At 40.8% G+C, this 13,819-nt stretch overlaps 2 long non-coding RNA genes across 2 annotated transcripts; both read left to right on the top strand.

The window, feature by feature from the left end:
• Window positions 1-3,802: 3,802 nt before the first annotated feature.
• LOC113888900 lies at window positions 3,803-5,448 on the top strand. The gene is made up of 3 exons (XR_003510092.1): window positions 3,803-3,867; window positions 4,777-4,856; window positions 5,318-5,448. It is a non-coding gene; the product is annotated as an uncharacterized LOC113888900 (long non-coding RNA).
• A 387-nt stretch (window positions 5,449-5,835) lies between these two features.
• Window positions 5,836-9,102, top strand: LOC113888901. The gene is made up of 2 exons (XR_003510093.1): window positions 5,836-5,986; window positions 8,990-9,102. It is a non-coding gene; the product is annotated as an uncharacterized LOC113888901 (long non-coding RNA).
• Window positions 9,103-13,819: the final 4,717 nt, after the last annotated feature.

The raw sequence follows: 13,819 nt of genomic DNA, 5'->3' as shown, positions 1-13,819 counted from the left end.
ATGAGGAAGTAGGATTTATCCCAGGAATGCAACTTTGATTTAATATTAAGACTCAAATAAGTTAATCAGTCATCATCATCAGTTCAGTCGCTCAGTCGTGTCCAACTCTTTGCGACCCCATGAACCGCAGCACGCCAGGCCTCCCTATCCATCACCTAGTCCCGGAGTCCACCCAAACCCAAGGCCATTGTGTCGATGATGCCATCCAACCATCTCATCTCTGTTGTCCCCCTCTCCTCCTGCCCTCAATCTTTCCCAGCATCAGGGTCTTTTCCAACGAGTCAACTCTCTGCATCAGGTGGCCCAAGTATTGGAGTTTCAGCTTCAGCATCAGTCCCTCCAATGAACACCCAGGAATGATCTCCTTTAGGATGGACTGGTTGGATCTCCTTGCAGTCCCAGGGACTCTCAAGAGTCTTCTCCAACACCACAGTTCAAAAGCATCAATTCTTCGACACTCAGCTTTCTTTATAGTCCAGCTCTCACATCCATACATTAATGCACCACATCAACAGAATAAAAGACAAAAACCACATTATCATCTCAGTACCTACATAAATAGCATTGGACCAAATTCAGCGTCCCTTCAAGATAAAAAGAGTCAAACTAGAAGTAAAAGGCAACAGTTTCAACCTGATATAAAACATCTCTGAAAAACTCACAGCTATCATCGTACTTAATGATGAAAGGCAGAAGTACTGACTTCCCCTGAAAATGAGGAACAATAGAAGGATATCATCTCTTACCACTTCTATTCCACATTGTTCTGGAGCTTCTGGACAGGGTAATTAAGCAAGGGAAAGAAATAAAATGAAGTTACATTGGAAAAGATGTAAAATTTTTCAATTTGCAGATGACATAATCTTCTGTATAGAAAATCCTAAAGAATCACCCTCTCCCCACAGAAACTATTAGACCCAATACAGGGGCTCAACAGGTTTACAGAATACAAGGTCATATACAAAGAGCAGATATATTTCTATACACAGTCAAGACTTGTACAATAAAAACTACAAAACATTGCTGGGTGAAATTAAAGACAGTCTAGATAAGTGGAAAGGCATCTCACATTTATGGATTGGAAGACTTACTATTGTGTTAAGATGGCAGTACTCCCCTAATAGAACCCCATCAAAATTCAAACTGTTCTTTCCCCCCAGAAATCAACAAACTGATCCTAGAATTGTAAGAATTGAAAGGGTCCTGGGATAGCCAAAACAGGGTGAAGAAAGAACAAGTACTTACACTTCCCAACTACAAAACCCACTTCAAAGCCAAAATAATCAAGACATTATATGGTGTTGTAGGCCACGCGTTCCAGGAAACAAACTCACTCAGAAGGACAATACAGATAGTGGAGTGCAGTTTATTACACCGGCGCGCCCAAGGCAGAGTCTCCTCTTGGCGGAGGACCCAGACCAGTTTTTGCGAAAACCTTGTATACCCTAAAGTGTATGTGCCCAAACCCACTTCCCCAAATTCCCTGAAATTAGTCTGAACAAAGGAAAAGAAAGATATAATCAAAGTTAAGCCGTGATTCATATGCCTTAAGCCTAGGTAGTTAACAGTGGACAATTATCAATAGGCCTGTGGTCATACCCCAATAAGCATAATAGAACTTATGATTCTCTTCAGTTACACAGATAATTAGGGTATTCTTTTAGGTGATGGGGAGTCTAGGTATGAGCCCTGGGGCTCTTCCACCCAGGGGCTCTGGTTTTCCAGTTGGTATGTTGTTTCCATAGATACTGGGCATATAGCTCAAAGTCCACAGTCCAGCCCAAGATGGAGTCCTGCTTTCAAGATGGAGCCGGTTCTGTCTGTTTCCTCCTTCAATGGTAGTGACATAAGGATTGTATATAGACAGATACCAGAATAGAATGGAGATGCAAGAAACAAAACCATATCTCTGTGGTCAATTGATTATTGTGAGGGGTGCAGAGGCCATTCAATGGCAAAGAAATGTTTCAACAAATGGTCTTGGGATAACTGGATGTTCACAAGCAAAAGAATCAGTTTAGACTTATACCTCACACTGTATATAACTAACTAAAAATTGATCAAAAACCTAAATATAAGAGCTAAACTATAAAGCACTCAGAGGAAAACAGAGATGTAAATGTTACTGTTGGATTAGGCAACGATTTCCTAGATATGCTACAAAAGCACAAGCACCAAAAGAAACAAAAACAGGCAATTTGGAATCATCAAAATGAAAACTTTTATCCTTCAAAGGACACTATCAAGAAAGTGAAACATCCTGGGCACCTACTGGATACTGGCAAGGAGCCTTGAATCCCAGGCGGACCAGAAGAACACCCAAACAACCCTGTATGGTGTGGGGAAGGGGGAAACGAGGGGGAAGGAGATGTGCAGGCTAGGTGGGATCAGTGCTCCTGAGGTGCAGCTAGGGGAGGAAAAGTTCCCACACTCTGGAGAGGCACTCTTGCCTCGAGGGGATCTGTGGGGATGGGGAAGGACCTTTGGGGTTATGGAGGAATGCACCTGGTGTTTCTGCCCCCACTCCCCCCATTCAACCTCCAGGAACCTGCTGAGGCCTGGGGCTTACTCCTCTGTACTCTGAAACTGGAGGCACTCTGGGGCCCCCTCCAGGCCACACTCAGCATAGGCCACACCCCTGCCTAAGCCCACCCTGCCTGAGCTCCACCACATCCTAAGCCCTGCCCTTACAGCAAAGGTTTCTTCTACCTTTTTAAAAATTTCCCTATTTTGCTAGTGTAGCTGTGTCTTACCTTCCAGTGATTGTTTCATTTATATGTTTAATTTTTCTAATTTACCTGTTAGTTTTCTTACTTATTTTACTTTTTATTATTTGTCATTGTCTTCCACATTTCTTTTCTTTTCCTTTATTTTCTGGTTTGCCATACAGCTTGCAGGATCTTGATTCATGAGCTTGAGCTCCTGTGGTGGGAGGACCAAGTCCAAACTGCTGGATTAACAGAGACACTCAGACCTCACGGAATACTATTTGGAGTGAGGTCTCCTGGAGGGCCACATCTAAACACCTGGTCCTGGCTCTACTTAACTGCCTGCAAACTCCAGTGCTAAAATTCTCAGGCCAATCAATCAGTGAGAAAAGAACACAGTTGCGCCTAACAAAAACAATGATATGACAAAAAATATGTTACAGACAAAAGAGCAAGGTAAAAAAACCTAAAAGACCACATAAATGAAGAGGAAATAGGGAAACTACCTGGAAAACAATTTAGAGTAAGGATATTAAAGATGATCCAAAATCTTGAAAATACAATGGAGGCATGGATTTAAAAAAATACAAGAAATGTTTGACAAAGATTTAGAAGAAATAAGGCACAAACAACAAAGTTGAAAACACAATAACTGAAATGAAAAACACACTAGAAGAAATCAATATGAGACTCACTGAGCAGGAGAACAAATAAGTGAGTTGGAAGACAGAATGGTGGAAATAACTGCTGAAGAGCAGAATAAAGAAAAAAGAATGAAAAAACGTAATACCTATTTCTGTCATGACTGTCTTTCTGAGACACATTCTCCACTAAGGGTAACCTGGGACTACCTATCACCACAGTTTGTGGATGCATAAGAAAGACTGCACTGGAAGGAAAAATATATAGCCTTCAAGCCCCTTTCTCATCCTCCAGAGACCCTGCGGTTCCAGGACTCTACCTTAATGGCAGGAAAAACCGCAACCTGCATTGCACATGCCCAACTCAGTGAGCATGCGCAGTGTGTGCGTGCACATCCGTTGCTGCGCATGCGCCTTGGTGCCCATACGCCGTCCTGCGCGATCTGTGAGGAGCGTTGGGCCTGAGACAGGTCTGTTTATTCAGTCCCGGTTCTTTCTCACTACTTAAGACTCACCAGGTAGGTTCACAGGTCTGTCCTGTCTGGAGTTTAAGTGTGTGTGCCTGTGAGGGGGAGCCAGCAAGTTTCGCACGGATCGGGCAGTGTGATCTAGGGCCGTTGAGGAGGAAGGCCCTCAAGGTAGTCGTCTTTCTCCTCACAAGTGTCGCGACGCCATAGTTCTTGCCTTGATGGCCGTAGAGGAAGGGCAGTGGGCAGAGGAGGGCAGGGGGGTAGGATGATGGTGGGGGGAGACTTGGGGGTGCTATTTGAGATATTTGGTTCATTGGGGCCCTGGAACTGACGACAGAGCACAGAATCTGGGGCCAGCAGTGGGACCTGGGCAGGGGTTGGGGTGAGCGATTAAGGAAAGGCCTAGAAACCGGACCGCAGTGGGGTTGTGACTGTATCGCGGATTTTGTGGTAAGGTGCCAAGAGAGAAGTGGACCGGTTGCTCTGTATGCAGCCTCACCTCAGCCCCAGACACTGAGAAAATCGCCATAGTCAGGCTGTAAAGACTGAGCCTTTCTTCGTGTTCCAACTGAATTCCAAGGGAGTTGGGGAAAATAGGTCTGGTGAATAGGAGTGTGACATGAGCAGTAGTCCTGAGCTTTTGAATTCCTAGCAGTATTTCACTAAAGATCTTCATGATGGAGAAGTCTGTTGTGAAATCAAACGTCCTCACAAAAATTCAGCCTTCTTATGTACCTTAAGGTGATTTCTCTGCCAGCTTCGCAAAGACACAAATGGCTTTGCAAGCGACTGTATTTGGTGTAATTGAAATGGATGTACACTCATACTTAACCAGAGTTTTCTTTCGAAAGTATTTTCACATTAAAAAAAAAAACAAGTCAACATAAGGTCATAAAAGTGATCAAATATAGCTGTACTCTTAAATACATTTTCTAAATCACAACATTCTGCTTTCAGGGAGAAATATGAGTGGGCAAGTGGCATCAGCATTAGGACCTACAAAGCAAGATTGCTCCCAGGTGGATGAACCTGTGGTTGTGAGTAACCTTACCATTTGGATGTTTTCTATTAGCACAAGTTTATTTTTGAGAAAATGATGTTAGGTAGTACAGATGCAGGTGATAAAGGCCTTCCATGCTGATAAAGGGTGACACTTTGTCTTAGGAAGGAACATTGATCCAGATATATTATAGTCCAGCGTTGCCTGGATGATTATACTGTTAAATTCCCTGGAAATGTGCCCAGTGACTCCCTCCTCCTGCTTATTAACAACAGGCTGCATACTTCCATCCCAACATAGACTTAAATAACTTCCAAAGTCTTCCTGGGTAACTCTTCTCTGTGGGAAGAGTAACTTTATTAAAAGTAAGTACATAGTATTGTGTTGGGAAAATGTTGTTAGGTTTACTTATGATCAGATATATCTATGTATTATGTATATTTATGCTATTAGATGTATTAACAAAAAAAGGTTTAATTTGCATGCACTCTCTACTAGGACCAGCAGCCCAGTGTTGAGCAACCTCAACAAGAGGAACCGCCAGCTGAGATTCAGGATATCACACCTAGAAAGGAGGAAGTACATGTAGAGGATCCAGTGAATCGTGATGAAGAAGAGGAGAAGGATCCTTTGAAGGTAAAGTGTTATCTGTGCCTCATGCCTTAAGACATAACCAGTAAGAAGAGGAAAGGAAACATTAGAAAAGGACTTCAGACAGTTCCTAAAAAACTGAGGAGAGTATAGTTTGCAGGTCAGTGTGGTCCCTCAAATTTTCCCTTGTTTTCAAGACAAAGAGAAGGGGGCAACCTAGTTGTCTGAGGACAACCCTGGAAAAGGAAAATGGTAATAACATTCGCAAATTCTGCTTTCCTTTTTCTCCAGCAAAACATTCCCGGAATAATGCTCCTGAGGTTCTTATTCATCACATTTTTAGCATACTAACCTAAGGCTTTTAATTCATAACACCGAGGGAATGAATATCATCATTCCCTTGTTTATATTGTATGCTTTACAGCTTAATTGATGCTTTTTTTTTTAAAGATTCTGGCCTGGAAGCTGATCTCCAGCGATTGGCTCTGGCAAAGACTGGGGGTGAAGGTGGAGATGGTCCCGATGTCAGGGAGGAGTTTGCATCAAATATAGAGCCTGTTGAAATGCCAGAAGCAGGTATGTCATCCATTCAGAAAGTAATTTATGTGGTTTCTGTTTTTCAGAATATCTTTACTAATATAGAGGGAACATTACTATTACTTTAATAACAGAGTTCACATATTCTTTGAAAGATAGTTCAGACCCCAGATGCCTGAGTGCCTGACTTACAGACTGTCAAATAAAGAAACAGAGAGGATCAAAGCCATATCGAATTGAAAATAGGGAACCGTTTTCTTCTCTTGAGTATAAGTACTTTAAGCAACAGCTATTAATTTTCAGGTTCTTTTATAATTTCTGTTTGTAGCAAATATGGAATGCATTTGTAATAAATATCAGTTTATATGAAATATGCTTAGGCATCCAAGTAGGTTCTAGTACCAGCTTTAGCATAATGTGTGTGATTCTGTATAATCCCTTAACTTCTAAACTCAACTTTACTCCTGTAAGTTGTAAATTCAGAACAGATACACGACGATGCTGATTTTTCAATGCTAATTTCTGCATTCTCTGATTCTCTTTGATGGAATGCATACAAGAATACTCTGTTTTGTATGATGTATTTATCATAAAATATCATCTTGAGTCAAATTATAACAAGGGAATTGAGATTTCATTTTCTAACAGGGGACACATGTACACCTGTGGCTGATTCATGTCAATGTATGGCAAAACCCACCAGAATATTGTAATTAGTCTCCAATTAAAATCAATTAATTTTTTATAAAAGAAAATGAGCCAACATTCTGCTTGATGTATGTTAAGTTCTCTCAAATTCTGAATTCTCTAGCTCTTTAAAAAATAGTTGCATTTTAAATCCTTTCCCCAGGGAAGCATGAAATGACTGAATAATAAAATGGCCAAAGATAGTCTAGTTTCCTGTTTTTGTGGCTGATCAAGTTGAGAGAGTGCATTTAGTCAGTGATATTCAAGGCAGGTGTGAGTAAGATACATATGCTAAGCACACTACCTGCCCCCACGTTTGGTCTTTTTTTTTGAGGGGCGCGCGAGGTTGCTTATTTTAATTGGAGGATGATTACTTTACAATACTATGAAGGTTTTACCATATACCCCACTCTCGCTCTTAAAGAACTAATAAAAATCTGAGCCTCATGATATAATCCTCTCTAACCGTATCAAGTATTTTATTTTTCCTCTTTGATGCATGAGTTTAAAAAGTTTTGAAGGCCAAAAATTGTAACTAGTTCTTCTTGCATAATCAACTTAGTATCTTTCACATACCTGTTTTCCAACTTGCTGAGAATAAATTGCATGATTCTGATTTTAAAGGAGGAACTTCATAGTTAGGGAAGAATTTACTGTGTATTAGCCTTCTAAATATTTTCACTTTACATTTTTGTTCCATTCTATTTGAAGAATTAGATGAAAATACAACTTTCAGACGACTTTCAAGTAACTACAGAACATGATTAAAATGTTCTCATACAAAAATCTTAGCCCTAAATATGCGTGGTATTTAAAAAGAAAAATACATAAATTACAAGGTACATAAATACAAAATCCTACATCCAACATAAAAGGTAAGAAAAAGAGCAACAGAATAAACCTAAGGGAAAAAGAAAAAGATATTTATTAAAAGACAGGTATGAAGTGTTAGGAAGAGGAAAATAAACTCAACTAATAAATAAAGACAATGTGCTAGTTTACATAATTTTAATATATATATATATATACACACACACACATTTTTTAATATTCTTCTCTGTTGTGATTTATCACAGGAGATTGGACATTAGTTCCCTGTGCTATATAGTAGGAGCTTGTTGTTTATCCATTCTGAATGTAATGGTTTGTATCTGCCAACCCCAAACTGCCAGTCCATTCCTCTAGTTTACATCATTGTGAAGCAAACGGACAAAGCCCAAGTACACATAATTAGAAATATGAACAAGACACTAACAGTTAGGGTAACAGTTAGTATATTACAGAATTAAAGCAGAGTATAATCTGGAACTCAAATATTTTCAGAATATTGATGAAATGGCTAGTACGGTAGAAAAACATATTATTTAACATACCCCACAGTAACTAAATAACTAAACATCACAAATACCGTGGATGAACTTTTGAAATTGGTCAGAGTTTTCTCTCAAAAGCCATTATCATTTAGAAACAAAAAAATCTGCTTTTCCAGATTTTCTTTCTCTCTTCCTACTTGCTTTTCTCTCTCACTCATAGTCCCTCTTGCTCTCCCTTTTCTTCTCTCCTTTTTTTCTTTCTTTCTTTTTTTTTTGGTGTGGCTGTGAGAAACAGTCCTATTTCTGCTTCACATTTTGATGTCACCATGTAGCCAGTGATAGTAATGACTTAAAATTAGTGTCACATATAATTTATTATACCAACTGGAATGCTTCCCAGGGTGAAAAGAAACATTTAGAATTACATGAGGGCCCCAAGTAAAAAAGGGGACAAATGTTTAACCGACTTAAAAACCACCATATCAGGGATAAAGTAGAACAAATGAAAATTTCTACAGTTTTCGACAGTAGAGAAGAAACAAATGTAATACTGGCCTTTTTGTTTACTTCACTTAAGCAGTAACAGAGAGAACAACTGTTTAGCTATCCTATATTTGGAATATTATTTCAAACCAATGCATTTAAATGATACTTTTTTGGGATTTTTTGTTTCAGTTTTTGTGTATTTGTTCTCCTTAGGGTGCTTTTTGTTGTTAGATATTTTACTGAATCTGTACACAGTTTTGCCTTCTACTGAAAACTACCTTCTGATAGGTTCCATTGATTTCATTTGTTCTGAACTCAGTGTCCTTCTTTTCTTGTACAGCTAGGAAGAGTAGTGTGTTTTTAAAAATACTGGTAATGTGCCTGAAAAGTCTATAAAATCTCTATAGAGGATTAACTGAAGGTAAGCCAAAGGGTCGCCCTTAGTGTTCCTGTTTTAGTCCATTTTATAAAACTACAACTGCAATGAACTTTGTATACCTCTCCTGTCATCGAAATAAAGTTCTGCTAAGTAACTTTTTTAATGTTTGTATTATAGGTGAAGGGCAGCCATTTGCTTGAAAGAAGATAAACTGAAACCATCTATGCTGTTCTTATATTGTGTATTTGACTATTAAATTTCGGTCAATAAAGTTTCATTTTCTACTTGCACATTTTTTGTTAAATTTATCCCCGGGTATTTAATGTTATTGAAAATTGATGGTTTGTGATTTTTATTGTCTAGTTGAGGCTGTCTGTAGAGATAGAATGTCTATATATAGATTTTCTGTCCAACAATTCCTCTAAATATGCATATTAATTCCACAAATTTAGATCTAGATTATTTTGCTTTTCAAAATATACTATTATATTTGAATATCAACAGTTTCTACTGGCTTAAACCTTAAACCTGTCCTCATTTTTAGCATTGAACAAACCTGGCCAGAATAGTCTTGACTAAAGCAGGTGATAATCAGCTTTTTTCCCAATAGGAAATGAAAAATCTTCTCCATTTCAACCTGTTTACGTTGCTTTTTTGTAGATATACTTTATCAGAGTAAGTTCCATTCTATTCCTAGTTTGCTGTCTTGAATATAGATTAATTTTCATCAAACACTTATACTGCATCAATTGTGATGATCATAGAATTGTTTTCCCTCCATTTTTCTATTAATGTGGTGAATTGCATTGGTAACCTCATACATGTAAACCACCCTTGCACTTCTAGGGTTAAAAAAATTGGGTCATAACATATTCTTTAGGTGTAATCTACATGTTAATGCATATACATACATATATATACGCACACATAAAAAATTCATAAAAGCCTGTGGTCTTCTTTTGAATAAATGGGTTTACAAAATGTGCCACCCAAATCTCATACGGTGTCCCTGATGAAATCATTGACAGAGAAACATTTTTAAAAACTTAATATATAGAGAAATGGAATGCCAAAGCCATTGTTTTTTTTTTTTTTTTTTTTTTGCTACCAAAGCCATTGTTAAAGGTTGTAGGGAGACAGGAAAAGAACTGCTGTCAAATTGCATGGCAAATGGCACAGCATATCTTTCACACATTTCTGACTTGCCTTCCAAGGTTTTTCGGGTGCAGGGAGAGAACAGCCACAAACATCTTTTCTTCTCCATGACGTCCTCCATTGGCTTGATAGTCACCAGATCTCAGAAGCCCTCCAGTTGGCTGTGAGGTGCGTGTATGTGTGTGTCTGTGTGTGTGTATGTGTGAATCACTTAGTTGTGTCCGACTCTTTGCAACCCCATGAACTGTAGCCCACCAGGCTTCTCTGTCCATGGAATTCTCGAGGCAAGAATACTGGAGTGGATTGCCATTCCCTTCTCCAGAGGATCCTCCCAGCCCAGGGATCGAACCCTGGTCACCTGCAGATTCTTTACCGTTTGAGCTATGGGGAAGTCCTCCAGCTGTCTGATTCCTCCCTTATATCCTTATTATTAATATAATAACAAAACGCTTACATCTCTGAGCCCCCATCTGCATCCTCATCACCAAAAAAATATATTTCTGCAACAAAGGACCTACTCAGACTTCACTCTGCTTAGCGAATAACAGGATTATAAATAGCAGCTGTTGTGCCCTTACAGAGGTATGAAAATCCAGGTCCAAAAGGATTGAAAATGGGAGGTTCAAATCTACCATGAGACTTAAATAAGAGTATCCCATCTTACCAAAAAGTATGTGACAAAGCCCCTAGGTCATGGAGCTGTCTGACAAGATTAGATCCTAGTTAGAAGAAAAGGGAAAGGATGAGGGGAACTTCGTGAGACAAAATGACTTGAGTCTTTTCTGTTCTTTCTCCTTATTGGCTGTGACATGACATAACTGGGCTTCCTTGGTGGCTCAGATGGTAAAGAATCCGCCTGCAGTGCTGGAGACCTGGGTTCGATCCCTGTGTTGGGACGATCTCCTGGAGGAGGCCACGGCAACCCACTCCAGTATTCTTGCCTGAAGAATCCCATGGATAGAAGTGCCTGACGGTCCTATAGTCCCTGGGGTCACAAGGAGATACGACTGAGCGACTAAGCACAGCACGTGACATAACTTAAGATTATCAGTACTGGCTCTGACACATACTGAGTGAAGGTGAGAAAGGTATTTACATCCTTTGGATCTGTTTCCCCATTTCTAAAGTGGAAATTACAAGTTTACAGTAAATATTTGTTATGAAGAATAAACAAGATAACGTGAAGTAGGCATTACATTGCAAATGGATTTGGCTTATTCTCCAATTTTTCATTTAAAAATTTATCTTTACAATACAATTCTCTCAGAAGTGATACAGATTTTGAATTTCAAGTAGGATATAAGGTTAACTTTTTAAAATGAACTGGACTTCAGAACATATTTTGTCTAAGTAAATATATTGATTCAATAGCAGATTCAATAGCTGGTATCAGACATGGCATCCATTGTAAGGTTGGTTTTGTTAATGAGGACTGACAAGGCTACCCTGAGTCATAGCATGTAGTGAAAACCGTGCTCCTTGCTGTGTGTGATGACAAAATAAGCCAGTATTCTGGTCACGCAACATCACACAACTCAACACCAGACTCTGTCACATAGTCAGGCAGCCCGTCCTAAGTCACAGCACAGGAGCTACAGGGCCTCAGGGCACACTGCAGTTGTTAGTTTGGCTTGTCACCTTCTACGGGCTTGGCCAGTAAGGAGACAATGAACCCGAATGGATTCAGATTCTACCTTACAGACAGTGCAGAAGCAATATGACCCTGGTGTCAGTTGCCTTGTCCCTAGTCCCACGGTTTGCCACTGAATTGGAAGGCCTCAGTAACTGGCACTACAGGTGGTGGGTCTCTGCCAGGAAGGAGCCCACAGTTGTGCCCTATGGCACTGAGCAGCTCTGCAGTCCACAGCTGTAGTTTCAGCTTGCCTAGGGAGACCATCCTATGTTCAACTGAAACCAGAGGTGGATGAGTACCAACTTTGTGTCACCTCCAGCTGGATGAGGAGGCAGGTGAGAAAATGGCCTCATAGCAGCTCTTCATCAGGCTGCTTATCTCCCCTTGCTGCAAGACCAATCTGGAGGTTCTCTGCCAAAATTCAAGTCAGCCTGCAGTTTAGCCTTGCCTACGTAGCCTAAGTGGGGACATGCAGGGCACCAGGGCACCAAGACAGAGTCACACTCCTACAGTGTTTTTGGAACAAGACACAAGGCTTTATGTATGATGCTACAAATATGACACCTATTATACTGACTCCTACATGGAGGAGATCCTTTTCCTGTCAGTCCATAAAAATATTCCTTCATTGAGTACAACACCATTGATTACTAGCATGTCTCAGGACGTGTCTGCAATGCTGAAGTAACAAGACCAGTGATGTGAGGTGGATGATGGGAATATCACACTGGTGGGCCCGGACAGACAAATAAACAGAAAAGAAGTGCAAAGGAGAAACACAGGGAATGGACCTAAGGGAAAGCAAAGCAAAAACGGTGAGCAGGGTGGCCAAGAAGCAGGAGGAAAGCTAGAAGATAAGGTTCATTCTAAGAGTGAAAGAGGTTATATATAACACAGTCGTGCTTTGACCCAGGCTGTGGATGAGAGTCACACCCTCCCCTGCATCACTGCCCCTTTTGAGGGTGGTGTCTGGAGTCTAGAGATTCTGAAGGGAGAGAGGAAAATACATAGTGCGGGGGGTACGTGCACCCCGCCCTGATAGAGATGCAGGTGCAGCTTGTTACAGTTACCAGGTGGGGATGAGCAGAGTTGGATTCGGTAACTCAAGAAGAAATGTGCAAATGAATGTAAAGGGAGAAGCACATGGAGAAGGGGTAAACAGCTCCAAACTCCCATTTCTGTACCACGGTAGGTGCTCCATATTACTGTCGTGAGAAGGCTCCCTGGTCTGAGCTCTGGGAGGGAGTGATGAGCATTCTAAGGACCCATCATCACCTAAGCAGGGGGCACTGAGTGTTTGAAGACTTAAGTCTCAGCCTTTACCACTGACAGACACAGAAAGCTTCTTAGTCCTGCTGAGAGTGGGGCTCTGGAAGCTTAGGGAAGCTCAAAGGTAAGGTGGTGGTGGTGGTGGTTGTTCAGTCGCTCAGTCGTGTCCAGCTATTTACTACCCGGTGACCTGCAGCATGCAGGCTCCTCTGTCCTCCACTATCTCCTGAGTTTGATCAAATTAATGTCCATTGGGTTGGTGATGCTATCTAATCATCTCATCCTCTGTCGCCCCCTTGTCCTCCTGCCTTCAGTCTTTTTGCATCAGGGTCCTTTTCAATGAGTCAGCTATCGCATCAGGTGTGGCCAAAGTATTGCAGGTTCAGCATCAATCCTTCCAGTGAATTTCAGAGATTCATTTCCTTTAGGATTGGCGCGGTTTGTTCTCCTTGCTGTCCAAGGGATCTCAAGGCTCATCTCTAGCACCACAATTCGAAAGCATCAATTCTTTGGCACTCAGCCTTCTTAATGACCCAACTCACACATCTGTACATCACTATTGAAAACCATAGTTTTGACTCTACAGACCTTGTCAGCAAAGTGATGGCTCTGCTTTTAATATGGTGTCCTAGGTTTGTCATGGTCTTCCCTGGGGGCTCAGCGGTAAAGAATCTGTCTGTTATGCAGCACACTTAGGAGATATGGGTTCAATCCTGGGTCAGGAAGTTCCCCTGGTGGTGGGCATGGCAACCCACTCTAGTATTCTCATCTCGAGAATCCCTGGACAGAGGAGCCTGGTGGGCCTCTGTCCATGGGGTCGTAAACAGCCAGACACTACTGAAGTGCCTGAGAATTCATGTAAGCTAGGTTTGTCATAGCTTTCCTTCCAAGGAGCAAGCGTCTTTTAATTCATGGCTGCAATCACCTTTGCAGTGATTTTTTGAGCCCAA

This window comes from Bos indicus x Bos taurus, unplaced genomic scaffold (assembly GCF_003369695.1).
Source record: "Bos indicus x Bos taurus breed Angus x Brahman F1 hybrid unplaced genomic scaffold, Bos_hybrid_MaternalHap_v2.0 tig00003021_arrow_arrow_obj, whole genome shotgun sequence".
NCBI classification, from domain to species: Eukaryota; Metazoa; Chordata; class Mammalia; order Artiodactyla; family Bovidae; genus Bos; species Bos indicus x Bos taurus.
The sequence above is the reverse complement of the archived record's forward strand: the minus strand, read 5'-3'. Positions and strand labels throughout refer to the sequence as shown.